Genomic DNA, 27,212 nt, shown 5'->3' with positions numbered 1-27,212 from the left:
ATGGTTTCACAGGTCGGCGCAACATCGAGGGCCGAAGGGCCTGTACTGCGCTGTAATGTTCTAATTCTAAATTCAAACCCCCAAAAATCCAAAAAGAACAGAGGATGATCAAAGAACAAAGAACAGTACAGCACAGGAACAGGCCATTCGGCCCTCGAAGCCTGTGCCGATCTTGATGCCTGCCTAAACTAACACCTTCTGCACTTCCGGGGCCCATATCCCTCTATTCCCTTCCTATTCATGTATTTGTCAAGATGTCTCTTAAACGTCGCTATCGTATCTGCTTCCACCACCTCCCCCGGACAGCATGTTCCAGGCACTCACCACCCTCTGTGTAAAAAAAAAAAACTTGCCTCGCACATCCCCTCTAAACTTTGCCCCTCGCACCTTAAACCTATGTCCCCTAGTAACTGACTCTTCCACCCTGGGGAAAAGCTTCTGACTATCCACTCTGTCCATGCCACTCATAACTTTGTAAACCTCTATCATGTCGCCCCTCCACCTCCGTCGTTCCAGTGAAAACAATCCGAGTTTATCCAACCTCTCCTCATAGCTAATACCCTCCAGACCAGGCAACATCCTGGTAAACCTCTTCTGTACCCTCTCCAAAGCCTCCACGTCCTTCTGGTAGTGTGGCGACCAGAATTGCACGCAATATTCTAAGTGTGGCCTAACTAAGGTTCTGTACAGCTGCAGCATGACTTGCCAATTTTTATACTCTATGCCCCGACCGATGAAGGCAAGCATGCTGTATGCCTTCTTGACTACCTTATCCACCTGCGTTGCCACTTTCAGTGACCTGTGGACCTGTACGCCCAGATCTCTCTGCCTGTCAATACTCCTAAGGGTTCTGCCATTTACTGTATACTTCCCACCTGCATTAGACCTTCCAAAATGCATTACCTCACATTTGTCCGGATTAAACTCCATCTGCCATTTCTCCGCCCAAGTCTCCAACCGATCTATATCCTGCTGTATCCTCTCACAATCCTCATCATTATCCGCAACTCCACCAACCTTTGTGTCGTCCGCAAACTTACTAATCAGACCAGCAACATTTTCCTCCAAATGATTTATATATACTACAAACAGCAAAGGTCCCAGCACTGATCCCTGTGAAACACCACTAGTCACATCCCTCCATTCAGAAAAACACCCATCCACTGATACCCTTTGTCTTCTATGACCGAGCCAGTTCTGTATCCATCTTGCCAGCTCACCTCTGATCCCGTTTGACTTCACCTTTTGTACCAGTCTACCATGCGGGACCTTGTCAAAGGCTTTACAAAAGTCCATATAGATAACATCCACTGCCCTTCCTTCATCAATCATCTTCGTCACTTCCTCAAAAAACTCAATCAAATTAGTGAGACACAACCTCCCCTTCACAAAACCATGCTGTCTTTCGCGAATAAGTTTGTTTGTTTCCAAATGGGAGTAAATCCTGTCCCGAAGAATCCTCTCTAATAATTTCCCTACCACTGACGTAAGGCTCACCGGCCTGTAATTTCCTGGATTATCCTTGCTACCCTTCTTAAACAAAGGAACAACATTGGCTATTCTCCAGTCCTCTGGGACCTCACCTGTAGCCAATGAGGATGCAAAGATTTCTGTCAAGGCCCCAGCAATTTCGTCCCTTGCCTCCCTCAGTATTCTAGGGTAGATCCCATCAGGCCCTGGGGACTTATCTACCTTAATGCTTTGCAAGACACCCAACACCTCCTCCTTTTTGATAATGAGATGACTGAGACTATCTGCACTCCCTTCCCTAGGCTCATCATCCACCAAGTCCTTCTCTTTGGTGAATACTGATGCAAAGTACTCATTTAGCACCTCGCCCATTTCCTCTGGCTCCACACATAGATTCCCATCTCTGTCCTTGAGTGGGCCAACCCTTTCGCTGTTTACCCTCTTGCTCTTTATATATGTATAAAAAGCCTTGGGATTTTCCTTAATCCTGTTTGCCACTGACTTTTCATGACCCCTTTTCGCCCTCCTAACTCCTTGCTTAAGTTCCTTCCTACTGTCTTTATATTCCTCAAGTGCTTCGTCTGTTCCTAGCCTTCCAGCCCTTACAAATGCTTCCTTTTTCTTTTTGACTGGGCTCACAATATCCCGTGTTATCCAAGCTTCCCGAAACTTGCCAAACTTGTCTTTCTTCCTCACAGGAACATGCTGGTCCTGGATTCTAATCAGCTGATGTTTGAAAGACTCCCACATGTCAGATGTTGATTTACCCTCAAACAGCCGCCCCCAATCTAAATTCTTCAGTTCCTGCCTAATATTGTTATAATTAGCCTTCCCCCAATTTAGCACCTTCACCCGAGGACTACTCTTATCCTTATCCACAAGTACCTTAAAACTTATGGAATTATGGTCACTGCTCCCGAAATGCTCCCCCACTGAAACTTCGACCACCTGGCCGGGCTCATTCCCCAAAACCAGGTCCAGAATGGCCCCATCCCTAGTTGGACTATCTACATATTGTTTCAAGAAGCCCTTCTGGATGTTCCTCACAACTTCTGCCCCATCCAAGCCCCTAGCACAAAGTGAGTCCCAGTCAATAGCAAGAGGGCGGCACAGTGGCGCAGTGGTTAGCACTGCAGCCTCACAGCTCCAGCGACCCGGGTTCAATTCTGGGTACTGCCTGTGTGGAGTTTGCAAGTTCTCCCTGTGTCTGCGTGGGTTTTCTCGGGGTGCTCCAGTTTCCTCCCACAGCCAAAAGACTTGCAGGTTGATAGGTAAATTGGCCATTATAAATTGCCCCTAGTATAGGTAGGTGGTAGCGAAATATAGGGACAGGTGGGGATGCGGTCGGAATATGGGATTAGTGTAGGATTAGTATAAATGGGTGGTTGATGGTCAGCACAGACTCGGTGGGCCGAAGGGCCTGTTTCAGTGCTGTATCTATAAATAAAAAATAAATAATATAGGGGAAGTTAAAATCACGCATCACGACAACCCTGTCACCTTTACATCTTTCCATAATCTGTCTACATATCTGTTCCTCTACCTCCCGTTGGCTGTTGGGAGGCCTGTAGTAAACATCCAACATCGTGACTGCACCCTTCCTATTCCTGAGCTCCACCCATATTGCCTCGCTGCACGACCTCTCTGAGGTGTCCACCCGCAGTACAGCTGTGATATTCTCCTTAACCAGTAATGCAACTCCCTCACCCCTTTTACATCCCCCTCTATCCCGCTTGAAGCTTCTGAAGCCTGGAACATTTAGCTGCCAATCCTGTCCTTCCCTCAACCAAGTCTCTGTAATAGCAACAACATCATATTTGCAAGTATTAATCCAAGCTCTAAATTTATCTGCCTTACCTGTTATACTTCTCGCATTGAAACAAATGCACTTCTGACCAACAGTCCCGCTGTGCTCAGCAACATCTCCCTGCCTGCTCTTCCTCTTAGTAAATAAGGCCAGTAGGACTATGTCCTCCTCATTTATTTCACTAGCTGTCCTACTGCTCTGGTTCCCACCCCCCTGCCACACTAGTTTAAACCCTCCCGAGTGACGCTAGCAAACCTCGCAGCCAGGATATTTGTGCCCCTCCAGGTTAGATGCAACCCGTCCTTCTTGTACAGGTCCCATCTGTCCCTGAAGAGAGCCCAATGGTCCAGATATCTGAAACCCTCCCTTCTACACCAGCTGTTCAGCCACGTGTTTAGCTGCACTATCTTCCTATTTCTAGCCTCACTGGCACGTGGCACAGGGAGTAATCCAGAGATTACAACCCTTGAGGTCCTGTTTTTTAACTTACTACCTGACTCCCTAAACTCCCCCTGCAGGACCTCATCACTCTTCCTGCCTATGTCATTGGTACCGATGTGTACCACAACCTCTGGCTGTTCACCCTCCCCCTTCAGAATGCCCCCTGTCTCTTCAGAGACATGGGAAGGTGATAGAAGCCCAAGTAGTCCTGGGAGAGAAAGAAAAGCAGGAGACACCAGGGGCCCCTCCTCCAGCCAAAAAGGTGCTATAAGTAGGAGTGAGACCCGGAAACCTGTGTGCTTCCATTGTAATAAAGCAGGTCATCTCAGAGCGACTGCTGGAAACTAAAGGGAAAACCTGTAGGGTTAATCAGGGCACACCCACTCAGTGAAGGAGAGGGGACCCTGATGGAAAACACAGCAGAACAAGCTGTGACTTTAACTGCAGTAAGAGTGAGATCCAGGAAGCTTACAGCTGCAAGTGCAGGAAAATGTTATCGGATTCAGGGTTTGTGTCAGAAAGGAGAGTAACCCATACTCCTCGAGTGAGGCCAGTAAGCCCATAGTAATTCTCAGGGACACAGGGGCCACTAGATCCGTTTTACTGGGAAAAGGCCTGACCTTTCCCCCAGAGACTGCAGTGAACACCAGAATGGTGGTGAATGGTGTTGGAGGGCAGTGGATGTCTGTACCTTTTCATCAGGTGCACCTGGAGTGCGACATAGTTTCGGGACCGGTGAGATCTGTCTGTCTGAGACTTTCATTGGAAAGTTAGAAAACCCAGGGAATGAAATAAATGAATCTCGTTGAGGCTCAGTGAGCTAATCCAGTATTGTGAGAGTTAGCACAGGCTGCCCAGTCTGAAAGAGAAGCAGAGGGAGTCCCTGATTGCTATTGTTTAAAGAATGAGGTACTGATGAGGAAGTGGAGTTCTCCTCACAGACCTGAGAGCAAGGAGTGGATAGTAATTCACCGGTTAGTGGTGCCACAGAGATACTGGAGAGAAATATTAAGAATGGCCCTTAAGATTATAATGGTTGTGCATGTCGGTAGATGAAAACCAAAGCCCGCATAAGACAGCAGTTTGATTGGCCAAAGCTCCACAAAGATGTGGTGGAGTACTGCAGGAGTTGTCACATGTGCCAGGTTGAGGGGAAACCCCAATCTACAGTGAAACCTGCACCCCTAAATCCTGGACTGGTGTTTTTAGATTAGAGATACAGCACTGAAACAGGCCCTTCGGCCCACCGAGTCTGTGCCGAACATCAACCACCCATTTATACTAATCCTACACTAATCCCATATTCCTACCAAACATCCCCACCTGTCCCTATATTTCCCTACCACCTACCTATACTAGTGACACTTTATAATGGCCAATTTACCTATCAACCTGCAAGTCTTTTGGCTTGTGGGAGGAAACCGGAGCACCCGGAGAAAACCCACGCAGACACAGGGAGAACTTGCAAACTCCACACAGGCGGTACCCGGAATCGAACCCGGGTCCCTGGAGCTGTGAGGCTGCGGTGCTAACCACTGCGCCACTGTGCCACCCCTCCAGCAGAGGGCTGGTGAACTGTAAGGGACCTCTGCCAAAACAAAAAGGGACAGGCAGACACAAGGCTGGCAAAATGTTAGTGAGGAAAGGGGGAAAAGGGACAAAGAGGGCAGGTTAAAGGAATTCCTGGAGGATTCCCAGATGAAAACCCCTGCTGTCCTGTCAGCCAACCCCGAAATGTTTGAAACGTTAGATCCCACATCCTCCTGTGTAAATGCAGACACGAGAAGCGCCCCATCAGAGTTGCTAGCAGCATTTACAGGAACCTGCAGAGACAAAGAGAGTCCTCAAGAGGGCACAGAAACCATGAAGATGATGCCTCACCTTGTCAAAGTGCTGCAGGGGAGTACAGTAGAATCTGGACAAATACCTGGAAACAGGAGTGTCCCGGAGGACAAAGGAGAGTTTAGCAAAGAATTCTCCCCCACAGTCAGGAGAAAAGGGAACCAACCATACCCTTACATGACTCATCAAGCATTGAAAGAGAGTTCAGAGTGGATCCACCCACTGCCAACGCCCATGAGCAGAACTCCAATTTAGGGCTAATTAAATCTGACCCTCCACCTGCAGACCTCAACAGGAACAAAGACACCCTCGGTAGTCATGGAAATGTGCAAACTGAAGAAAAAATTCCCATAAAATCACATGTTTATTGGGATGCCGAAAAGTGCAGTTTAAACAGGTACTGCTACCAAGAAAAAACAGGCTGTAACAATTTTTAGGAGTTCTGAATGAAGGAGAGAGATGTATGAAATAAAAACAAGAAATGCTGGAGACACTCAGCAGGTCTGGCAGCATCTGTGGAGAGAGAAACAGAGTTAACGTTTCAGGTCAGTGACCCTTCTTCAGAACTGGCAAATATTAGAAATGTAAAAGGTTAGAAGCAAGTAAAGTGAGGGTGGGGCAAGAGATAACAAAGGAGAAGGTCACAGAATAGCTGACCAGAAGGTCATGGAGCAAAGATATGTTAATGGTGTGCTGAAAGACAAAGCATTAGTACAGAAAAGGTGTTAATGGACTGAAAATTGAACAGCCACAAGTACAAACATGAAAAAAACAGTGGGTAAGCAAACTGAACAAACTAAGATGAAATAAAATAAAATAAACACAAAAAAAAATTGTTTAGAGGAAATAGAAAAATAACTAAAAAGATGTATGTGTGTTTTCCTGTACCTACTCTTCTCTCTAGTCCCTTTTAATGAAATGCTCTTCAAAAAATCACATTTCATTCCGCTGGGTATGGAGGTGGCATGAAGACCCCACCTGCCAAGAATGAGGTATGTTAATTTTGTCATATGAACGCTAATTTTAAACTGTTGCTGGAATGAAGAAATGGCTTGTTTAAAGAGATTAGCAATGGCTGGAAAATATTTGCATACTGAGAGACTACCTGGAGACAATAAAACCAGCTCCCTGATCCAATTAACCCAAATGGATTTTGATCACCAGACATTGAATGTGTAAGAAAGCCAGCATTCCAGGGTGTCTGTTAAAATGGGGATTTCACAAACGCAGGAGTTTGTTAAAACAGCTAGTCACATGACTAACCTGCTGGCCCAGGTTTTGTTTGATCTGCTCAGAGGACAGTTTGGGTCAGGTTGCAACTGATCTTGGAACAAGAGAGATTTTCTCCTGGCTAGCTCTCTCTCTCTCTCTCTCACAAATCTCCTAATCCACTGAAGTTATTTAAATCTCAAGAGAGAAAAGACTCCTACATCGAAACAAGTTTGAAAGTATGCACTGGACCCCAATGAAACGGCAAGACTTACCAATGATCAAAGACTCAACATCGAACTCAAAGGAGCGTAAATAAATCCGAGTTATTGGCTCAAATCTTTCCCCTTTATTCTTTCTCCTTTTCTGTCTCTATCTGCACGTGTGTTTATCGCGTATGCATGCTGGCATGGTCGCGCCATATATTTGTAGTTGTTAACAGAATCAGAGTTTAAGGTTAATAAACGTCCACCTTTCTTGTTTAAATCTAACAAACCCTGTCTGGTTGATTTCTTTGCCTTACAATTAGAGAGCAGTGAACAAGGATTCACTGAGGGGGAGCTAAAAACAGTGTTTTAAAAATTAAACCCTGTTACGGTCAAACCAGGAAAAGGCTGAGAGGGAACCCCTAGACCCCTTTCTCACCTGGTTTTAAAAACACAAAGATTGGCCGTGTGGTAGATAGCGAGGAGGATAGCTGTAGGCTGCAGGAAGATATTGATGGTCTGGTCAGGTGGGCAGAAAAGTGGCAAATGGAATTCAACTTGGAGAAGTGTGAGGTGATGCATTTGGGGAGGTCAAACAAGGTAAAGGAATACACAATTAATAGGAAAATACTGAGAAGTGTAGAGGAAGTGAGGGACCTTGGAGTGAATATCCACAGATCCCTGAAGGTAGCAGGGCAGGTCAATAAGGTAGTTAAGAAGGCATATGGAATCCTTTCCTTTATTAGCCGAGGTATAGAATACAAGAGCAGGGAGGTTATGCTGGAACTGTATAACTCATTGGTTAGGCCACAACTTGAGTACTGTGTGCAGTTCTGGTCACCTCATTACAGAAAGGATGTAATTGCACTAGAGAGGGTACAGAGGAGATTTACGAGGATGTTGCCAGGACTGGAAAAATGCAGCTCTGAGGAAAGATTGGATAGGCTGGGGTTGTTCTCCTTGGAACAGAGAAGGCTGAGGGGAGATCTGATTGAAATGTACAAAATATTGAGGGACCTGGATAGAGTGGAGGTGAAAGGTCTGTTCACCTTAGCAGAGAGGTCAGTGACGAGGGGGCATAGATTTAAAGTGTTTGGTAGAAAGATTAGAGGGGAGATGAGAAAAAACTATTTCACCCAGAGGGTGGTGGGGGTCTGGAACTCACTGCCTGAAAGGGTACTAAAAGGCAGAAACCCTCAACTCATTCAAAAGGAGTCTGGGTATGCACCTCAAGTGCTGTAATCTGCAGGACTACAGACCAAATTCTGGAAGGTGGGATTAGAACGGGTGGATCGTTTTTCAGCCGGCACAGACACGATGGGCCAAATGGCCTCTTTCTGTGCCTTAAACTTTCTATTTCTATTTCTATCCTCTCTGGATCCATGCTATCAAAACCTTTCACAATTTTAAAGATCTCTATTTAGTCGCCCCTCAGTCTTTTTCGAGAAGAGACCCACCTTGTTCACCCTTTCCTAATATCGATACCCACATATTTCTGGTCTCACCCCTGTAACTATTCTCTGCACCCTCTCCACTGCCTCTGTATCTCTTTTATAATATGGTGATCAGAAAAAAATCCTAATCTGACTATTCAGCTCTGGGACACTTCACCGAACCAAAAATATCCTACCGGAACGTGACAAACTTAACCATTTTATTTTTCCTGTTTTTATTCCTAAAAAACAGCTGTAAACCAAAAAAGCCTTTTTCTCCAGTTAAGCAGTTTTTGAATGTACGTGTGTGTGCATGAGGGTTAGGAAGAATAAGGAGTTTTAAAATCTTTTTATATATAGATTTATCCAACCTCAAAATTTTGAGGGGCCTGGATAGAGTGGAGGTGAAGTCCAACCCGGCCAATTACCGCCCCATCAACCTCCTCTCAATCATTAGTAAAGTGATGGAAGGTGTCATCAATAGTGCCATCAAGTGGCATTTGCTTAGCAATAACCTGCTCAGTGATGTTCACTTTGGGTTCCGCCAGGGCCACTCAGCTCCTGACCTCATTACAGCCTGGGTTCAAACATGTACAAAAGAACGGAACTCAAGAGGTGAGGTGAGAGTGACTGCCCTTGACATCAAGCGGCATTTGACCGAGTATGGCATCCAGGAGCCCTAGCAAAACTGGAGCCAATGGGAATCAAGGGGAAAACCCTCTGCTGGTTGGAGTCATACCTAGCGCAAAGGAAGATGGCTGTGGTTGTTGGAGGTCAATCATCTGAGCTCCAGGACATCACTGCAGGAGTTCTTCAGGGTAGTGTCCTAGGTCCAAACATCTTCAGATGCTTCATCAATGACCTTCCCTCCATCATAAGGTCAGAAGTGGGGATGTTCGCTGATGATTGCACAATGTTCAGCACCATTCACGACTCCTCAGATACTGAAGCAGTCTGTGTAGAAATGCAGCAAGACCTGGACAATATCCAGGCTTGGGCTGATAAGTGACAAGTAACATTTGTGCCACACAAGTGCCAGGCAATGACCATCTCCAACAAGAGAGAATCTAACCATCTCCCCTTGACATTCAATGGCATTCACAGAATCACAGATAATACAGTGCAGAAGAGGCCCTTTGGCCCATCAAGTCTGCACCGATGCATTAAAACACCTGACCTGTCTACCTAATCCCATTTACCAGCACTTGGCCCATAGCCTTGAATGTTATGACGTGCCAAGTGCTTATCCAGGTACTTTTTAAAGGATGTGAGGCAACCTGCCTCTACCACCCTCCCAGGCAGGGCATTCCAGACCGTCACCATCCTCTGGGTAAAAAAGTTCTTCTTCAAATCCCCCTTAAACCTCCCACCCCTCACCTTAAACTTGTGACCCCTCGTAACTGACCCTTCAACTCAGGGGAACAGCTGCTCCCTATCCACCCTGTCCATGCCCCTCATAATCTTGTACACCTCGATCAGGTCACCCCTCAGTCTTCTCTGCTCCAGTAAAAACAACCCAAGCCTATCCAACCTCTCTTCATAGCTTAAATGTTCCATCCCAGGCAACATCCTGGTGAATCGCCTCTGCACCCCCTCCAATGCAATCACATCCTTCCTATAATGTGGCGACCAGAATTGTACACAGTACTCCAGCTGTGGCCTTACCAAAGTTCTGTACAACTCCAACATGACCTCCCTGCTTTTGTAATCTATGCCTCGATTGATAAAGGCAAGTGTCCCATATGCCTTTTTCACCACCCATTTAACCTGCCCTTCTGCCTTCAGAGATCTATGGGCAAACACGCCAAGGTCCCTTTGTTCCTCGGAACTTCCCAGTGTCAGGCCATTCATTGAATAAACTATTATTATCGCTGAATCCCCCACGATCAACATACCATTGATCAGAAACTGAACTGGAATAGCCATATAAATACCGTGGCTACAAGAGCAGGTCAGAGGCTAGGAATCCTGAGGCAAGTAACTCACCTCCTGAATCCCCAAAGCCTGTCCACCATCTACAAGGCACAAGTCAGGAGTGTGATGGAATACTCTCCACTTGCCTGAATGGGTGCAGCTCCAACAATACTCAAGAAGTTCAACACTATCCAGGACAAAGCAGCCTGCTTGATTGGCACCCCATCCTCAAACATTCACTCCCTCTAACAGTGACGCACAGTGGCAGCAGTGTGTACCATCTACAAGATGCACTGCAGCAATGCACCAAGACTCCTTCGACAGCACCTTCCAAACCAGGGACCTCTTCCAACTAGAAGGACAAGGGCAGCAAATACATGGGAACACCACCACCTGCAAGTTCCCCTCCAAGTCACACACCATCCTGACTTGGAACGATATCACTGTTCCTTCACTGTCACTGGGTCAAAATCCTGGAACTCCCTTCCTAACAGCACGGTGGGTGTACCTACCCCACATGGACTGCAGCGGTTCAAGAAGGCAGCTCACCACCACCTTCTCAAGGACAATTAGTGATGGGCAATAAATGCTGGCCTAGGAAACAGGCTTGCTGTTGGCACTCTGTTCTCAGAGAGAGAGAGAACACCTCTCAGTTTTAAAGGTAAACAGCCACTTTAGTTTTTAAACAAAGGGGAAAAAACGACTTCCATGACAATATAGAGTCATCTCATTATTGTTTAAGACTTAGTTGATTAATAAATAGATCATTTTGTTGTTGTTTAAAGAAACCTGGTTTGGTGTGCTTTATTCTTGGGGACAAATAGAGTGCTTAATTTAGCTATTCCCTGGTCGGTGAGAAACTTTACTAATATGCTGTATAAATCATTGGTTAGGCCACAACTTGAGTACTGTGTGCAGTTCTGGTCACCTCATTACAGAAAGGATGTAATTGCACTAGAGAGGGTACAGAGGAGATTTACGAGGATGTTGCCAGGACTGAAAAAATGCAGCTTTGAGGAAAGATTGGATAGGCTGGGGTTGTTCTCCTTGGAACAGAGGAAGCTGATTGAAAGGTACAAAATTTTGAGGGGCCTGGATAGAGTGGAGGTGAAGGGTCTATTCACCTTAGCAGAGGGGTCAGTGATAAGGGGCATAGATTTAAAATGATAAGTAGAAACATTGGAGGGGAGATGAGGAAAATCTTTTTCACCCAGAGGGTGGTGGGGGTCTGGAACTCACTGCCTGAAAGGGTAGTTGAGGCAGAGACCCTCAACTCACTTAAAAGGAGTCTGGATATGCAGCTCAAAGTGCCGTATTCGGCAGGGCTACGGACCAAATGCTGGAAGGTGGGATTAGAATAGGTTTTTCGGCCGGCACAGATATGATGGGCCAAATGGCCTCTTTCTGTGCCTTAAACATTCTTTGATTCTACGATGCTGTGACCTGTGGAGTAGTGGGACTGAATTCACAGTGCATCACTACCGCCTTGGTCATAACATACTAACTGGGGCTCTTATTAGGATCGTATCCAAGCTAAGTACGTGAATTATAAAGGGGAGTAATAATCTGAATGAGAAAAAAAAGGAACCAGGTTTCTTCTATAATAGGGAAAAGGCTAATGAGCGTAATGACATTAGCAGTTGCAGCAGGTTTTCGGGAAAAGGAAAATGTGTCCCTCTGTGACTTGGAAACTTTAAGGTTACATTGGCAGCACAATTGTGGTTGGAGTTGAAATCAGGTGCTAAAAAAGCAGAGATAATTGACAAAATAGCACAACATTTGAATTTGGAAGAAGATGAAGATGTTAGGAAGTCAGAGGGTGATACAGTGTGAAATTGGCTAAAATTTCAAAGAGAAAGCGAAAGCGAAGCAAGGGAATTCAAATTTAAAGAGACGGAATTAAGACAATGGGGTAGAATTGACTCCAGGGAAAATACTGGTCAGGAAGAAGCTGAATTCAGGCCAGAACCCAGAGAAAAGCTGTTTAAATTTATACAAGCTCTCCCTAGGTTTGAAGAAAAGGATGTGGAGGCATTTTTCATATCTTTTGAAAAAATAGCCAAACAAATGAAATGGCCAAAGGAAAGCTGGACACTGCTTATGCAAAGCAGGTTGATGGGCAGAGCTCATGAAGCTTAAGCCATGCTTTCTGAAGAGGATTCTGAAGATTATGAGATGGCAAAAAAGATATTCTCTCTGAAGATGACTGTCAGAAGTTTCAAAACCTACAGAGATACAGAATTTGAAAGGGTGAAGCAAATTAATTTTGACCATTGGATTAAAGATGGAAAGCACGTCTGAGAACATTAGAGAACTGATTCTCTTGGAAGAGTTTAAAAATACAATTCCTTCAGTAGTGAGAATTCATGTAGAAAAGCAGAAGGTTTCAAAAGTCAGACAAGCAGCGGAAATCAGTGATGATTTTGAGCTTGTGAATAAGCCAAAACCTTTTGTCTGTCACCCCCATAAACCCGAGAAGGGTAGAAAGTGGGAGAGTGAAAGGAAGGCAAGTATCCAGGGACAAGAAGCAACAGCTGGGAATGCCCCAGGATCACCTCCTCAGGTCAGAAAGGAAGGTGCTGAGGTTAGAAGTGAGGTTCGCAAACCCAAAATGGGTCATCTTCGTTCAGAGTGCTGGAAATTGTGAGGTAAACCCATGGGACTTGTTAGGGTATACAAAGCTAATGCAGAGAAAAGACTCTGACTGAGAGTACAGCAGACCAGACTGTAGCTTTAACAGCAGCTGTAAAACCAGCGACAAAAATTAAAATGAGTTTAGAGGTTGAGAATAAGATACCTGAAAGTTATAATGAATTCTTGTCATAAGGAAAAGTAACTCCATATCCCTCAAGTGAGGCGGGTAAAACTTATCGTTATATTTAGGAATACAGGAGCAACCCAAACTCTTTCGCTGGGGAAAGATATAACATTTCCACCAGAGAGTGCACTGAATACTAATGTTTTAGTTAATAGTACTGTCGGGGGGTATATACCCGTACAATTGACAGAGAGCGCTGGGAAACAGAAAGCAGGCTGGAGTGAGTATATCAGTAAGCTTTTAATTTAATCTAAGTTAATCAAATATAATAAGGCTTGATCAATTCATTAGTATAAAAACTAAAAACGAAGGCGATTTTATAATTTACCATCTATAGAGAGAGAGAGGGACCAGCAAGGAGGGTATTGGTTCAAATTAGGAGCTGGGTAATTAAAATTTTTCAATGGTGGTAGTGTAACAGTTAGTGTTATAATAAGAGTATAAACACAGAGCAGGACTAGAAGTATTAATTACAATTGATTGTTTAAACAGGTATTTTTAATTTAATTTAAATCAAACATAACATCAAACATCCAAATATTTAACATCCAAATTAATGAATTAAATAGAATAGAGATGGCTGGGTAGGCAATGTGTTACAGCTGTAGTATGTGGGAGCTGGTGGACACCAGTGTGATCCACAGTGACCACATCAGCAAGTGTTGGCTGCTCGAGGAACTTCGGCTCAGAGTTGATGAGCTGGAGTCCGAGCTGCGGACACTGTGACACATCAGGGAGGGGGAGAGTTACCTGGACACTGTGTTTCAGGAGACAGTCACACCCCTTAGATTAAATACATCCAATCTGGGCCGTGGTCAGTGACAGGTGACTGCGAGTGAGGAAGGTATGGGGATCCAGAATTTCGCTTTGGAGGAGCCTCAGTCAGTGCCCTTATCCAATAGGTATGAGGTTCTTGCTCCCGGTGTGGACATGGGCACAGACTGTAGAGAGGATGAGCAAACTGACCACAACACCCTGGTTCAGAGCGCCATTCAAGTGGGGGGGAAAGAGTCATAGAGTCATGGAGTTATAAAGCACAGAAACAGGCCCTTCAGCCCACCGTTTCCACGCCAGCCATCAAGCCGATCAATTCTAATCCCAATCTCCAGCACTTGGCCCATAGCCTTGTATGTTATGGCATTCCAAGTCCTCATCTGAATACTTCTTAAATGTTGTGAGGGTTCCTGCCTCTGCCACCCCTTCGGGCAGTGTGTTCCAGATTCCAGCCACCCTCTGGGAGAAAATCTTTTCCTCAAATCTCCTCTGAACCCCCTGCCCCTTACCTTAAATCTATGCCCCCTGGTTATTGGCATCTCTGCTCAGGGAAAATGTTTCTTCCTAGCTACCCTATCGATGCCCCTCATAATTTTGTATACCTCAATCAGGTCCCCCCTCAGCCTTCTCTGCTCTAAGGAAAACAACTCTAGCCAATCCAGTCTCTCTTCATAGCTGAAATGTTCCAGCCCAGGCAACATCCTGGTGAATCTCCTCTGCACCCTCTCCAGTGCAATCACATCCTTCCTATAGTGTGGTGACCAGAACTGTACACAGTACTCCAGCTGTGGCCTAACTAGCGTTTTATACAGCTCCATCATAACCTCCCTGCTCTTATATTCTATGCCTCGGCTAATAAAGGCAAGTATCCCATATACCTTCCTAACCACCTTATCTACCTGTGCCTCTCCCTTCAGAGAAATTTAGGAGCAATAGGGGATAGCATAGCTAGGGGAATAGATACTGTTCTCTGCTGCAAAGACAGGGACTCCCGAAGGCTGTGTTGCCTACCTGGTGCCAAGGTTAAGGACATCTTTTTCGGGCTTGAGGGGAGCTTGGAACATGGCTTTAAAAATATCCCCATCCTCAATGGTGGGGGAGCCCAGCACATCAGTGCAAAAGATAAGGCTGTAGCATTTGCAATAATCTTCAGCCAGACGTGCCGAGTTGATGATCCATCTCTCCCTCCTCCTGAAGTCCCCAGCATCACAGATGTCAGTCTTCAGCCAATTCGATTCACTCCGCGTGATATCAAGAAACGACTGAAGGCACTGGATACTGCAAAGGCTATGGGCCCTGACAATATTCCGGCAATAGTACTGAAGACCTGTGCTCCAGAAGTTGCCGCGTCCCTATCCAAGCTGTTCCAGTACAGCTACAATACTGGCATCTACCAGGCAATGTGGAAAATTGCCCAGATACGTCCTGTACACAAAAAGCAGGACAAGTTCAACCTGCCCAATTACCACCCCATCAGTCTACTCTCAATCATCAGTAAAGTGATGGAATGTGTCACTGGCAGTGCTATCAAGCGGCACTTGCTCAGCAATAACCTGCTCAGTGACAGTCAGTTTGGGTATCGCCAGGGCCACTCAGCTCCTGACCTCATTACAGCCTTGGTTCAAACATGAACAAAAGAGCTGAACTCAAGAGGTGAGGTGAGAGTGACTGCCCTTGACATCAAGGCAGCATTTGACTGAGTATGGCATCAAGGAGCAACCCCCCCACCCCCCCACCCCACGCTCGCTCCCCCCCCCAACCTGCTCACTAGCCTCCCGCCCGCTCGCTCGCACCATCCCCTCCCCCGGCTCTCTCACTCGCTTCCTCGGTCACTCTCTCCATTGTGTGCTGCCATGTGTTTACATTGCCTTTGTGTGATTATTTGAGCAGCGCCATCTTTAATCCTGGCAGCTGCCTGAAGTCACAGACTGTGATGTTTTAGTGGCACAGGCTGCATTTGCACATGTGCCAGTGCAGTGCCACCTGTTGGTTGCGTTGTCAGCAAACGCAGTCTATTATTATAGATCGGAGATAGTGGAGGTCCCAGCACTGATCCCTCTGGCACTCCACTAATTACACTTTATCAACCTGAAAATGCCCCATTTATCCCAACTCTCTATTTTTTAAAAATCTTTTAGAGATACAGCACTCAAACAGGCCCTTCGGCCCACCGAGTCTGTGCCGACCATCAACCACCCATTTATACTAATCCTACACTAATCCCATATTCCTACCACATCCCCACCTGTCCCTATATTTCCCTACCACCTACCTATACTAAGGGCAATTTATAATGGCCAATTAACCTATCAACCTGCAAGTCTTTGGCATGTGGGAGGAAACCGGAGCACCCGGAGGAAACCCACGCAGACACAGGGAGAACTTGCAAACTCCACACAGGCAGTACCCAGAATCAAACCCGGGTCCCTGGAGCTGTGAGGCTGCAGTGCTAACCACTGCGCCACTGTGCCGCCCTGTTAGTTCTCCAATTCTGTGTCTAAGTTTAGATAAGGTAGACAAAGAAAAGCTGTTCCCATCAGATGATGGTACAAAGACTAGGGGACAGAATTCAGATTTTGGGCAAGAGTTACGGGGGGAGGGGCGTGTGAGAAAGAACTTTTAGATACAGAGAATGATAATATCCGGAAATTGCTGCCTACGAGGGTGGTGGAAACAGAAACAATGAATGATTTCAAAAGGAAATTGGACGGACAATTGAGGGAAATAAACTTGCAGGGCTATGGGAATAGAGCTGGGGAATGGAACTGACTGCATTACTCTGCAGAGAGCCATCATAGACTCGATGGGCCCATAATGGAAACACCGCATGCCAACTGGAAATATTAATTTCACTGGATAGAACTTTGCCTGGGACATTTTACTGTGATTGTTAAAAATAACATTTTACAAACAGAATACAAGCAGCTATAATAAAAACAAGATATACTGGAAATACTCAGCAGGTCTGGCAGCATCTGTGGAGAGAGAAGCAGATTTAACGTTTCAGGTCAGTGACCCTTCTTCAGAACTGACAAATATTAGAAATGTAAAAGGTTATAAGCAAGTGAGGTGGGGGTGGGGCAAGAGATAACAAAGGAGAAGGTGTAGGTTGGACAAGGCCACAGAATAGCTGACCAGAAGGTAATGGAACAAAAGCAAACAATATGTTAATGGTGTGTTGAAAGACAAAGCATTAGTACAGACAAGGTGTTAATGAACTGAAAACTGAACAGCCACAACACACAAAAATAAAATATATAAAAAACAAAAAATAAAATAATTAAAAATAAAAGTAAAATGGGGGGCCTGTCATGCTCTGAAATTATTGAACTCAATGTTCAGTCCGGCAGGCTGTAGTGTGCCTAATCGGTAAATGAGATGCTGTTTCTCGAGCTTGCGTTGATGTTCACTGGAACACTGCAGCAATCCCAGGACAGAGATGTGAGCATGAGAGCAGGGGGGAGTGTTGAAATGGCAAGCAACCGGAAGCTCAGGGTCCTGCTTACGGACTGAACGGAGGTGTTCCGCAAAACGGTCACCCAATCTGCGCTTGGTTTCCCCAATGTAGAGGAGACCACATTGTGAGCAGCGAATACAGTATACTACATTGAAAGAAGTACAAGTAAATCGCTGCTTCACCTGAAAGGAGTGTTTGGGGCCTGGGATAGTGAGGAGAGAGGAGGTAAATGGGCAGGTATTACACCTCCTGCGATTGCAGGGGAAGGTGCCATGGGAAGGGGACGAGGTGGTGGGGGTAATGGAGGAGAGGACGAGGGTGTCGCGGAGGGAAAGATCCCTTCAGAATGCTGACAGGGGAAGGGAGGGGAAGATGCATTTGGATTTGGCAACACGCTGGAGGTGGCGGAAATGGCGGAGGATGATCCTTTGGATATGGAAGCTGATGGGGTGGAAAGTGAGGACAAGGGGAACCCTGTCACGGTTCTGGGAGGGAGGGGAAGGGGTGAGGGTAGAGGTGCGGGAAATGGGCCGGACATGGTTGAGGGCCATGTCAACCACAGTGGGGGGGGGGAATCCTCGGTTGAGGAAAAAGGAAGACATATCAGAAGCGCTGTCACGGAAGGTAGCATCATCAGAGCAGATGTGTCGGAGACGGAGAAACTGGGAGAATGGAATGGAGTCCTCACAGGAAGCAGAGAGTGAAGTAGTGTAGTCCAGGTAGCTGTGGGAGTCGGTGGGTTTATAATGGATATTAGTAGACAACCTATCCCCAGAGATGGAGAGAGAGAAGTCGAGGAAGGGAAGGGAAGTGTCAGAGATGGACCATGTAAAGGTGAGAGAAGGGTGGAAATTCGAAGCAAAGTTGACAAAGTTTTCCAGTTCGGGGCAGGAGCAGGAAACGGCACCAATACAGTCATCAATGTACTGGAAAAAGAGTTGGGGGAGGGGGCCTGAGTAGGACTGGAACAAGGAATGTTCGACATATCCCACAAAAAGACAGGCATAACTAGGACCCATGCAGGTACCCATAGCAACACCTGCCCATATATGTCCTCTCTCCTCACTATCCTAGGCCCCAAACACTCCTTTCAGGTGAAGCAGCGATTTACTTGTACTTCTTTCAATGTAGTATACTGTATTCGCTGCTCACAATGTGGTCTCCTCTACATTGGGGAGACCAAATGCAGACTGGGTGACCGTTTTGCGGAATACCTCCGCTCAGTCCGTAAGCAGGACCCCGAGCTTCCGGTTGCTTGCCATTTCAACACTCCCCCCTGCTCTCATGCTCACATCTCTGTCCTGGGATTGCTGCAGTGTTCCAGTGAACATCAACGCAAACTCGGGGAACAGCCTCTCATTTACCGATTAGGCACACTACAGCCTGCCAGATCGAACACTGAGTTCAATCATTTCAGAGCATGACGGGCCCCTCATTTTACTTTTATTTTTAATTATTTTTTCTTTTTTATATATTTATTTTTTTGTGTTTGTTTTATTTTATTTCATCTTAATTTGTTCAGTTTGCTTACCCACTTTTTTTTTCATGTTTGTACTTGCAGCTGTTCAGTTTTCTGTCCATTAACACCCTATCTGTACTAATGCTTTGTTCTTCAACACACCATTAATATATTGTTTGCCTTTGCTCCATGACCTTCTGGTCGGTTGTTCTCTGTGACCTTAGAACATAGAACATAGAAAAATACAGCACAGAACAGGCCCTTCGGCCCACAATGTTGTGCCGATCCTTTGTCCTCTGTCAAGGACAATTTAATCTATACCCCATCATTCTCCTTTATCCATATACCTATCTAAAAGCCGTTTGAAAGTCCCTAAAGTTTCTGACTCAACAACTTCCCCAGGCAAGGCATTCCATGCCCCGACCACTCTCTGGGTAAAGAACCTTCCCCTGACATCCCCCTTATATCTCCCACCCTTCACCTTAAATTTATGACCCCTTGTAACGCTTTGCTCCACCCGGGGAAAAAGTTTCTGACTGTCTACCCTATCTATTCCCCTGATCATCTTATAAACCTCTATCATGTCACCCCTCATCCTTCTCCGTTCTAATGAGAAGAGGCCTAGAATGTTCAGCCTTTCCTCGTAAGACTTATTCTCCATTCCAGGCAACATCCTGGTAAATCTCCTCTGCACCCTCTCCAAGGCTTCCACATCCTTCCTAAAATGAGGCGACCAGAACTGCACACAGTACTCCAAATGAGGCCTTACCAAGGTCCTGTACAGCTGCATCATCACCTCACGGCTCTTAAATTCAATCCCTCTGCTAATGAACGCTAACACCCCATATGCCTTCTTCACAGCCCTATCCACTTGAGTTGCAACTTTCAACGATCTATGCACATAGACCCCAAGGTCTCTCTGCTCCTCCACATGCCCAAGAACCCTACCGTTAACCCAGTATTTTGCATTCGTGTTTGTCCTTCCAAAATGGACGACCTCACACTTTTCAGGGTTAAACTCCATCTGCCACTTTTCAGCCCAGCACTGCAACCTATCCAAGTCCCTTTGCAGACGACAATAGCCCTCCTCGGTATCCACAACTCCACCAACCTTTGTATCATCTGCAAATTTACTGACCCACCCTTCGACTTCCTCATCCAAGTCGTTAATAAAAATCACAAACAGGAGAGGACCCAGAACTGATCCCTGTGGCACGCCACTGGTAACTGGGCTCCAGGCTGAGTATTTACCCTCTAAGACCACTCTCTGCCTTCTATCAGTTAGCCAATTCTTAATCCAACTGGCCACATTCCCCACTATCCCATGCCTCCTGACTTTCTCCATAAGTCTACCATGGGGGACCTTATCAAATGCCTTACTAAAATCCATGTACACCACATCCACTGGTTTACCCTCATCCACTTGCTTGGTCACCTGCTCAAAGAATTCAATCAGGCTTGTGAGGCAAGACCTACCCCTCACAAAACCGTGCTGACTGTCCCGAATCAAGCAGTGTCTTTCCAGATGCTCAGAAATCCTATCCCTCAGCACCTTTTCCATCAACTTGCCTACCACCGAAGTAAGACTAACTGGCCTGTAATTCCCAGGGTTGTTCCTATTCCCTTTCTTGAACAGGGGCACAACATTTGCCACCCTCCAATCACCTGGTACCACCCCCGTCAACAGAGAAGATGAAAAGATCATTGCCAGCGGCTCTGCAATTTCATCCCTTGCTTCCCATAACATCCTTGGATATACCCCGTCAGGCCCGGGAGACTTGTCTATCTTCAAGTTATTCAAAAACCCCAACACATCTTCCCTCCTAACGAGCACTTCCTCGAGCTTACCAGTCTGTTTCACACCGTCCTCTTCAGTAATACACCCCTTCTCATTCGTAAATACCGAAGAGAAGTACTCATTCAAAACCTCACTTATCTCTTCCGGCTCAACACACAGTCTCCCGCTATTGTCCTTGACCGGACCTACGGTCCCCCTAGTCATCCTCATATTTCTGACATACGCGTAAAAGGCCTTGGGGTTTTCTTTTATCCTACCCGCCAAGCATTTTTCATGCCCTCTCTTAGCTCTCCTAATCCCTTTCTTCAGATCCTTCCTGGCCATCTTGTATCCCTCCAGAGCTATGCCTGTGCCCTTTTTCCTCAACCTTATATACGCATCCTTCTTCTTCCTAACAAGACTCTCAACCTCTCTTGTCAACCACGGTTCCCTCACATGACCATCCCTTCCCTGTCTGACAGGGACATGCTTATCAATGGCCCCTACTATCTGCTCCTTGAAAAAGTTCCACATTTCGACCGTGCCCTTCCCTGCCAGCATATGCTCCCAACTTATGCTCCTCAGTTCCTGCCTGACAGCATCATATCTACCCTTCCCCCAATTGTAAACCTTGCCCTGTTGCACATACCTATCCCTCTCCATTACCACAGTGAATGCTACAGAATTGTGATCACTATCTCCAAAGTGCTCGCCCACCAACAGCTCTATCACTTGCCCTGGTTCATTACCTAGTACCAAATCCAATATTGCCTCCCCTCTGGTCGGGCAGTCTACATACTGAGTCAGAAAAGCTTCCTGGACATACTGCACAAACACTACCCCATCCAAACTATTCGATCTAAAGAGTTGCCAATCAATATTTGGGAAGTTGAAATCCCCCATAATTACTACCCTGTGACTTCTGCTCCTTTCCAAAATCTGTTTCCCAATCTGCTCTTCCACCTCCCTGCTGCTATTGGGGGGCCTATAGAAAACTCCCATCAAGGTGACTGCTCCTTTCCTGTTCCTGACCTCAACCCACAGTGCCTCAGTCGGCAGATCCTCCTCGAAAATTCTTTCAGCAGTTGTTACATTATTTCTAACTAACAATGCCACCCCCCCACCTCTTTTACCACCATTCCTAATCTTATGAAAACATCTATAACCAGGTACCTCCAAGAACCATTCCTCCCCCTCACCTATCCACGTTTCAGTGATGGCCACAACATCGTAGTCCCAAGTGCCCATCCACGCCTTCAATTCACTCACCTTATTCCTGATGCTTCTTGCGTTGAAGTATACGCACTTTAACCCTTCTCCGTGCCCATCTGTCCTCTGCGACAGTGCTACCTTCCCCAATACCTCACTACACTCTTTGTCTTTCTGAGTGGACCCACTGGTCCCTGGACTACAAGTCCGGTTCCCATCCCCCTCCCAAACTAGTTTAAACCCTCCCGAACAGTACTAGCAAACCTCCCTCCCAGGATATTGGTGCCCCTCTGGTTCAGATGCAGCCCGTCCTGTTTGAACAGGTCCCATCTTCCCCAGAATGCAGTCCAATTATCCAAGAACTGGAAGCCCTCTCTTCTACACCATTCCTGCAGCCACGTGTTCAGCTGTGCTCTCTCCCTATTCCTAGCCTCACTATCACGTGGCGCCGGCAACAAACCAGAGATAACAACTCTGTCCGTCCGAGCTTTCAGCTTCCAGCCTAACTCCCTAAACTCACTTCTAACATCTGTGCCACCCTTCCTTCCTACGTCGTTGGTGCCAATGTGCACCACGACCTCTGGCTGCTCCCCCTCCCCTTTAAGGATCCTGAAGACGCGATCACAAACATCACGGACCCTGGCACCAGGTAGGCAACAAACCATCCGTGCGTCTCGCTCGCGCCCACAGAACCACCTGTCGGTACTCCTCACCATCGAGTCCCCGATGACTAGTGCTCTCCCATTCTCCCTCCTTCCCTTCTGAGCCACAGTGCAGGACCCCGTGCCAGAGGCCCGTTCACTGCAGCCTGCCCCCGATAGGCCGTCCCCCCCAACAGTATCTAAAACTGTATACTTGTTGCTGAGGGGAACGACCACAGGAGATCCCTGCACTGACCTCTTCCCACCTCTAACTGTTACCCAGCTGCCTTTGTTTTGTGGAGTAACGACATCCCTGTAGCTTCTATCTATCACCCCCTCAGCTTCCCGAATGATCCTCAGTTCATCCAGCTCCAGCTCCAGTTCCCTAACACGGTCTGATAGGAGCTGGAGACGGATGCACTTCCAGCAGGTGAAGTCGGCAGGGTCACCGGAGGTTCCCCTCACCTCGAACATACTGCAGGAGGAGCACTGCACTCCCCTGGCTGCCATTTCTTTTACTCAATTACCCCTTAATTAAGTACAAATATAGATATTAACAAAAACAGTGAAATAGCTTACCTGTTCAGTCCTTTTTGGCTAGAGGAGGAGGGTAAAAAGGGTCTCGGGTTAACTCTGCTCCGCACCTTTAAAGAAAATACCTACCCAGGAGTCCTTGCTGCCGTCCAGCTTCCGGTTCCTCCCGCGCCAAAAGTAACTTGAACACAAGGAAAACAGTAAGTACAACTTTTAAAACAACTTTTAAAACACAGCTCCTGTTGCCTTCACTTACCCACCGAAGAGTCGCTACCTTCTCCTGCTTCTCCGCCGATTTGTTATCTCTTGCCCCACCCCCACTTTACTTGCTTATAACCTTTCACATTTCTAATATTTGCCAGTTCTGATGAAGGGTCACTGAGCTGAAACGTTAACTCTGCTTCTCTCTCCACAGATGCTGCCAAACCTGCTGAGTATTTCCAGCATTTCTTGTTTTTATTTCAGATTTCCAGCATCCGCAGTATTTTGTTTTTATTCCATGTTTTAAATCTTTGCCCTGTCCTTGTATTCCCTCTTTCTAAAGATTCCTCTATTCCAGCCCAGGTTTACATAAGAAAAACAATGGGAGCAGGAGTCGGCCATTAGGCCCCTTAGCCTATTCCACAAGGTAGCTGATCTGCTCCCTCAACCTCACTTCCTGCCCCATTTCCTTGATTCTTTGAGTATGCAAAAACCTCTCAATCAGTCTTGAATCTATTCAATGACTGAGCCTCCACAGCTCTCTGAGTAGAGAATTTCAAAGATTCACAATGAACAAATTTCTACTCTGCTCAGTCCTAAATGGCCAGCCTCTTTTCCTGAGCTTATGTCCCAACATTCTCAACTCTCCTGGCTGGGGAAGCAGCCTCTTAGCCTGTAAAGTGTTGTCATACAGACCCCCACCTGCCAAGAATGAGGCATATTAATTTCATCATATGAACATTAATGTTAAACTGTTGCTGGAGTGAAGAAATGACTTGTTTAAAAAGAGATCACCAGACACTTGGCCGGAGGACATTTGCATACTAAGAGACAGTGCTTGGAGAGACAAAAGAATTGCTCACTGATTCGATGAACAGAGATTGGGCTGGACAATGGTGATACACATCTTGTCGTGGTGGGAGGGAGCACTACACCCCCCAACCCCTCAACCTCTCCCACCGAAAGCTTTGGAATCCACAAAAGATGCAGGGGAGTTTGTTGAAAACAACTTAGTCACATGACTAACCTACTGACCAACTTGGAGGTTTGAATTGTGCCCACACAGACTGGAGATTGTAACTGAACCTGGAACAAGACAGTCTCTCTCCTGGCTGGCTCTCTCTCACTTTCTCTCAAGCCTCCAGACTCACTGAAGTTGCTGAAACCTCAAGAGAGAAAAGATCCAACCTCGAAACAAGTTGAAGCGTGCACTGGGCCCCAACGAACAGCAAGATTTACCGGAACCAAAGACTCCACATTGAACTCAAAGGACCATAACTAGCAGATATTGCCTCCAACCTTTCCCCTTTATTCCTTCTACTTTTTCTGTCTCTATCTGCGTGCGTGTTTATCGCGTATGTATGCTAGTGTGGCCGCGTTGCGAACTCATAGTCATTAACCAAATTAGAGTTTAAGGTTAATAAACTTCCACCTTGCTTATTTATGTCTAAGAAATCCTGTCTGATTTCTTTGCCTAATAATCGGAAGGCAGTGAACAAGGATTCACTGAGGGGGAACTAAAAACATGATGTTTTAAAATTAAACCCTGTTACAGTTAAACTAGGCAAAGGCTGAGAGGGAACCCTGAGACCCCCTTCTCACCTGGTCATAACAGTGCCAAGCCCTCTCATAATCTTATACACTTCAATGAGATCACCTCTCATTCTTCAAAAGTCCAGGGAATAGAGGTTAATTTTACTTAATCTCTTCGAATAGGACAAACCTCTCCTCGTGAATCAATCTAGTGACCTTTTTGCATGCATAAGTCAAGTATATCCTTTCTTCATTAAGGAGATCAGAACTAATTAATGATGGTATAAGCACAATAAAAAGGGATGACCTAAATTCAGGAAACCATGGTGTAGAAGCAGTTTGGGTAGAGATGAGAAATGAAAGAGGCAAGAAGTCACTTGTGGCAGTGGTATACAAGCCCCCTGACAGTAACCACATGGTAGGACAGTGTATAAAGGAAGAGATAATGGGTGCTTGTCAGAAACATACAGCGATAATCATTGGAGGATTTTAATCTACATAGAGACTGGAAAAATCAGAAGGCAAAGGTAGCCTTGATAAGGAGGTCATAGAATGTTTTCAGGATAGTTTCTTAGAACAGCACATTCTGGAGTCAACCAGAGAGCAGGTTATACTAGACCTGGTCTTGTGTAACGAGATAGGATTATTAATGACCTCATAGTCAAGGCGCCCCGAGGTAGCAGTGATCATAATATGATTGAATCTTGCATTCAGTTTGAGGGAGAGAAGAATGGGTCCAAGATCTTAAACTTAAACAAGGGCAATTATGAGGGCATGAAAGCAGAGCTAGCAAAAGTGAACTGGCAAATTAGGTTAAGGGATAAGTTAATAAAGATGCAGTGGCAGATATTTAAGGGGATATTTCGGAATCAAAGTGACTTTTGACAATGCAGCCCAGTGCCCATGTCATCAGAGTGCACCCAGGTTCGCACAGGCACAGAACAGACTCTTGCTGTCAGTCTGGTGCTGCAAATGCTCAGCCGACATCAGCAGCCAGCTTTCCAGGACTAATTCGCACATGTGCGCAAAAACGTCATTCGGCACTCATCACTCTCGGCCTCCCCACTTCTCCCCACTCAGCTGCTCACTGCCCACTTCACCACCCACTCCTGGGAAGTGAGGAAGAGAGAGAGTGACATGATAGGCAGGGAAGGGGAAGGAGAATGCGAGTGGGAAGGAGTGGGGAGCGAGCAGCAAGGCGAAGAAGGGGAATTGCACACACAATCAAGCTGAACACAAGCTCCCAGGATTTATCTGTTCCAACTTCCAAAATGTTGGAAATTCCTTTTTAAAATGCTCACTGGTTTAAAATTAGGGGTTGTGTCCAGACACAATTGTCAATAAAATTCATTAAACAGCACGTTGCTGGGAGCAGGAGAGGTGACCAGAAACAGGAGGGAGTGGAGAGCAGAGGAGAGGAAGCAATGAGGCTGCGATCATCTTTTGGTTTCATTCCTTATTGTTTTTGTGATGAATTGAGCAGCACCATCTTTGCTACTGACAGCTGCCAAAAACATCGCAGACAGTGACATTTCAGTGCATGAGGCTGCATTTGCACATGGGCAAGTATTGCGCTGCCTAGTGGTTGCATGGTCAGCAAAATCAGCCTTTCAGAATACGCAGAATAGATACATTCCAACAAGAAAGTAAAATTCCAAGCGGAGGACCCACCATCCGTCATTAACTAAAAAAGTTAAAGATGGTATCAAAATTAAAGGAAAAACATATAAATCATCATTTAGTTGTACAGAACTTGAGTATTGCTGAAAATAGAGAGATGTTATCGAAGCTTTTCATCCTGCACTCATCAGGACAATCACAAGAATAACCAATGTGAGGGAAAACAACAACTTATACTGCATGAGAAGAGAGTGCTGATTGGAGTCGGTGGGCTTATAATGGATATTAGAAGACAGCCTATCCCCAGAAATGGAGACAGAGAAGTCAAGGAAGGGAAGGGAAGTGTTGGAGATGGACCATGTAAAGGTGAGAGAAGGATGGAAATTAGAAGCAAAGTTGTGGGAGCAGGAAACGGCACCAATACAGTCATCAATGTACCGGAAAAAGAGTTGGGGGAGGGGGCCTGAGGAACTGGAACAAGGAATGTTTGACATATCCCACAAAAATACAGGCATAAATAGGACCCATGCAGGTACCCATAGCAACAGCTGCCCATTTACGTCCTCTCTCCTCACTATCCCAGGCCCCAAACACTCCTTCCAGGTGAAGCAGCGATTTACTTGTACTTCTTTCAATGTAGTATACTGTATTTGCTGCTCACAATGTGGTCTCCTCGACACTGGGGAGACCAAACGCAGACTGAGTGACTGCTTTGCGGAACATCTCCGCTCAGTCTGCAAGCAGGACCCTGAGCTTCCGGTTGCTTTCCACTTCAACACCACCCCCTGCTCTCATGCTCACATCTCTGTCCTGGGATTGCTGCAGTGTTCCAGTGAACATCAACGCAAGCTCGAGGAACAGCATCTC

The 27,212-nt window shown here is 46.1% G+C and overlaps 1 protein-coding gene across 1 annotated transcript in view; it reads right to left on the bottom strand.

The window, feature by feature from the left end:
- LOC137351714 (zona pellucida sperm-binding protein 4-like) overlaps positions 1 to 27,212 on the bottom strand; it is a 73,064-nt gene that overhangs the window by 12,146 nt on the left and 33,706 nt on the right. The gene's annotated exons all lie outside the window — the stretch shown is intronic.

The sequence above is a fragment of the Heterodontus francisci genome, chromosome 2 (genome assembly GCF_036365525.1).
Source record: "Heterodontus francisci isolate sHetFra1 chromosome 2, sHetFra1.hap1, whole genome shotgun sequence".
Classification (NCBI taxonomy): domain Eukaryota; kingdom Metazoa; phylum Chordata; class Chondrichthyes; order Heterodontiformes; family Heterodontidae; genus Heterodontus; species Heterodontus francisci.
This window is presented reverse-complemented; position numbering and strand designations above follow the sequence as displayed.